Genomic DNA, 5149 nt, shown 5'->3' with positions numbered 1-5149 from the left:
ACGTAAGTTGAGTAGCGGCGAGCGATAAACATTGTAACACTTTTGAAAGCGTTAATGCCAGCATAATACAATTTAAGTTCAAAATGTGTAGACGTTATTYAATATATTATTCTTTCGAAATTAAATAAAATTGCGTTTTTTCGCATATGCGTTTCAAATATTTTATTATGTATATCCTTCGCTTTGTCTCAACTTCGTTTAAATGCAAAATGTTCTCTTACACGCACCCTTTACGTTTTGAGGAATATAACGTTAAATATAAATATGCAATTTTGTGTGATAAAATTATTTAGAACTTAGATCGCTTCAATCATGAAATCACAGTTGGGTCGATTGGACCTTTTAATCTTTGTTCCATATTATATAAAAATGAAAGATATTTAATTTTCTAATTTCGGTTGTAATATAAGACATTTTAACATACAGTTAACTATTGATTGCAAACTTTCATATATCTTTAGCTTCACATGTAAATTTTCCTTTATATTGTTTTTATGTGTGGTTTTTTGTTTTGAAAATTTACTAAAAATCCAAATGTTATGATAATTCAGCAGATCCATAMTACAAACCTAAAAATTCAAATTTTCTTTTTAATAGATTTGTACAAGAAAATTTAAATCTGATTGTCAGTGGACATTATATGTAAACAAACAAACAAATCATGTGTGTAAAAATGGCAAAACAAAACAACAAAATTGTAACAACTGAAATTATTTAATGAAAATGAAAAAATAAAAGAGAAAATAAAAAATTTTATTGCACATTTTTATGCAATAAAAAACCAAAAAAAATGTAAAATTATTCAAAAAATATATAAATTGTAATTTTTTTTTTATTTAATCTATGCGATTAATTCAACACCAATTTTTGAAGCTCACAAACGAATAGTAATTGCCAAAAATCAAAATCTGTTACTTTTTTTTTCCTTTTAAATACCGATTCATCCAAAAACAAAAACAATAAAAAACGAATATATACAAATAAAAAGTTGTACAATATGTAAAAATTTTCCAATTTTACAATTGTACAATGAACCAAAAATTTTTGTGTTTTAATTTTTCTATTTTTTAATGAGACAGCACATTTATAGCGTTTTGTGTATTACCTGCGTCAACGATGAAGAGTTATTGAACAATTATCATTATCGAAAATCGAGTGCCAAGATTTCCTACATTGTCACAAAAAGCACCGAGTTTGCGTTCGAATATCACAATAATCAGGTGCAAAAAAAAACACTTGGGTTTGGCTAAGCGCCAGAAAAATTTTGCGTTGACATTTTTAAAATCTGAAATTTGCGTCGAAATTTGTTTAATTATTGGTAAAAATGCATATTTTTACAAATTGTCAAATTTTTAAATCTACTACTAAGGRCTATGCGGAAACTAAAAATGAGATGAGAAAATGAAAAAATGTCTATAACCAAAAAATATAAAATATAAAACTATCCATAATGCTGTGGCCACTGAGTAACATCATAATATCACATAGATTAGCAATTTCCATCTTTAATCAAACTGAAACGAATACTTTACAAATAATTACAGTGGCATACCGTACTTGAAATRTTATTTTGGTGCACTGTTGGAAACGGCAAAAGCAAGTTTGAATTTATGGTAGAGCAGCACATAATTTAGTTTACCTAAAAGATTTTAAATTAGCATTATATAATATCAGATATTCCATGTTGCAAGATAAATTAAATGAAGAGAGATGGAGTTGTCATGGAACAGGCCTATGTAATGTATTTTTAACCGGGAACTATGCTGTTTTGCAATTTCACTGACAAACACACATTAACAATTTATAGCAGCAGCTGAAAACATATCGAAACTTGTTTTGAAATAATTGTGAGAACGAATAAAACGGTTTTGGAGCCAAAGTAATTACAAAGAATATAACTTTATAAAATACAACTAACACCGTGTGCTGATACATACATATACAAGTGTATGTATAAGCTTATACATATGGTTGTGTAAGATGTGTAGGCATATATGTACATACTATGTACTTAAATACGCATTTTTATGTTTTTCGGATCACTAATWTGAATGTAGCATTTCGAATGAAATGATATGCACTTTTCACAAAATTGTGTGTTTTTAAAGTAGAAAAAATAAATTATAAATTTAAACTAACAGCAGCAACACATATGTACATACCTATGGTATACTTGAAAAAAAAAAAACAAAAAGAACAAATGCTAAATTTTAGGGAAACCTGAAAACAATACAAAGACAAAATCACTACAACTCAAACACCAATAATTGTACTGCATTTGTACTTAAGTAAAAGGTTAGTATAAACATGCATACATTGCACATATGTACATATGTATGTATGTATGTATGTCAAATTGCTAAACAAAGGTTTTATAAATTACACCTTCCGCAAAGGTCATTTAAAAATTAAGAACACATTAACAAATCCATATTGTATGAATATATCACAAAGACGGAAAGTTTAATAATGCCATCCATTAAACGTTATGCGTAACGTAAGTTTATGCGCGTCATAACAAATTCCGTAGTGCTGGACAAATGAATCAGCGCATTACCAACAACTACAAACACAAAAAAACAAAATAAAAATTAAAAAAAAAAACGAAAGAAAACACCATTAACGCAAAATAAAAACATAAAAAGATACCTAATGGCATATAAGTAAAAAATAATATTAATAAGTGATAAGAAAATAACAGTCAATGCATTAGAGTTATAATTCTCTGTGATTTTTGTATTTGAATTCATAATATAAGTAAAATGTGTCCTGCTATGCTGTATGAAAAACTAGTCGATATCTTGAACTGTGGCATTATAAATGTTTGTGTACTTTCGAAAAAATAACTAATTGAGTTTGCTAGATTGGCCTTCAAGTCTATTTAACCTCATAATTSAGAAAATAATTCAATATTTAATTGGAACTTTATATAATATATGTATATTAATTACTTAAAGACAAATTTATCTAATTATTTGGTTAAACATTTTAATGAGATCAATTCCCCGCACAGCTTGTAAGCAAAAAGATGCTAAGTCGCGAAAAACGCATTTGAAACAAATGCAAATTGTGCAGTTTTACAGTTGTGAATGGGCAATAAATGAAGGTTTCGTCAGAAAGTCGATGAATGCGTAGTTGTCTTTGTTTTTGGTTTCCTTTATTTAATTTCTTGTTTTGTGAGCTGCGGAAAAAGCAAGGAGGCCATTAGCTGCAACAAACAAAAATATACATACATACATACATATTTTCAACTTATTCTTAGTGAAATGATATATGTAAATATAATATGATAGAGTTAAAGATACATGCGCATATATGTATGTATGCAATTAYGTATATTTATTTAAACAAATTGAAAAAAAAAAAATGAACTCCAGCAGATATTGCATTAGTGTAACAAGTGAAGGCTTCAATTRCGAACCAAATGACGATTGGGATCCTTACTCAGTTTGACTCAAAACAATCTTCACACAATATGCTTGATATATACTTGTATGTACAWACATACAAATGTACTTGCATATATAGAGCGGTGCGTACATATGTAATTCGTCTAAATAATTCACTGAAACAGCAACTCCGATTTACTAGAAAGCACAAGTGTTCCTACTGACAAAGATATATTAAGTGATTTACAATTTGACGGCAAACGGCTAGAAGAATTTAAAAGGAAATTTCTAAAAAAAAAAAAAAAAGGTAACTCAAAAAGTTCACACAACAAGTGGTATATAGGTGGTTTTTAAGTTTTTAACATTTTAAATATGTATCTGTATATATTGTATACATGCGTGTATATGCATGTGCTATAAYTTATAGGGCCTTATAGCGTGTAAGTTGATCTGATTGTGCAGAAAAGTAACATAAAGTACATATAAAATATTAAAAGGAATGCTACAGTCGGCTATTTAAACTTAAAACAAAGTTTGAAGCTTTTGTGCAAATAACCAATTTGATGCCAACATTAGTTACTTTTATACATAAATTCGTACACACACAAGATGTGCCCCCAAAAATAACCAAAYCTTATACAAACATAGAAATTTAAATCATTAAAAATGCAGCGATATCTGTTGAAAATTCGCAGCATTAAAAAATGCATTCATTCGCCTTCAAACGCAACTAACTTTATGTGAATCGAATGGCAGCTGTTTAGGTTAAAGGCAATTTCAATGAAAGATTGTTTCCTTTTTAGAAAGAGCAAACATAAAATTTTCTTTTAAACATGAACAAAAATTCGCTACGAGATGCGCTGCTCGTGAGGATGATAACAAAAAAATTATAATACAAATTTATGGTGGCATTAGTCCATTTGTATTTTACTGTTAGAATGTTAGCTGAGGAATTAAATGCGAGTAAACACWTTTTTTGGACAATTTTAACTGAAGATTTGTGTGTACGATTTTTGATAAAGAAATGAATCTCTCATCAGCCATCCTCAGTATAGGACTGAACTATGACAATTTTCAAAACTGAAAATCAACATGAAAAGAGCATCTGAAGAACATTCTTAAAAATTATGCGTGCCTGTTGATCGTTCCAAGAGTCGCAKTTTATCTAGTGATAGCTAGTTTGAATAAATAATAACTTAAAAGTTTTATTTTCAAAGAGTTCGGTAATATTTAGCTCAAACCTCGTATGTACATAGTTAAAAAATTGTTTTGAACTGATGAGGCACTTTCCGGGCGACAATTTGAACAAGAGAATAAATGCGRCTGTATTTAGAGAATTAGTGCAATCCCTAATTTTACTCTGAAGTATTAAAAAAAACGATGTATAATTTTAAAAATTGTGTCGTTCCCACGACAATGGGGTCTACGGAACCGRAACAGACGCGATTTTTTTTTCGATTAAAGACTGTCAACTCGGCAGTATTCCTCCAAATTGCTTCAGGGTTGTTTTATGCCACTACAACAACGATAACAACAATTTGAACTGTGGTTTTTGTGCAATTATAACTTTGAATTCTTTAATTCTTTAGAAAGTGGTCATTTGATTTGTAATTGAGGCAAACTTAAAAATAGTTTTTAATAAATAACACATAAAAATGCAATAATGCAAATGGAAAATTGAAAACGAGTCAACATTTTAAAATGATAGTGAAAGTTAGACAGACATCTGCATAAAGCAGTACGATATATAATACAAATAA

Source organism: Bactrocera latifrons, unplaced genomic scaffold (genome assembly GCF_001853355.1).
Source record: "Bactrocera latifrons isolate USDA-ARS-PBARC rearing strain unplaced genomic scaffold, ASM185335v1 scaffold_247, whole genome shotgun sequence".
Taxonomy (NCBI): domain Eukaryota; kingdom Metazoa; phylum Arthropoda; class Insecta; order Diptera; family Tephritidae; genus Bactrocera; species Bactrocera latifrons.
Note: the sequence above shows the minus strand (reverse complement) of the source record.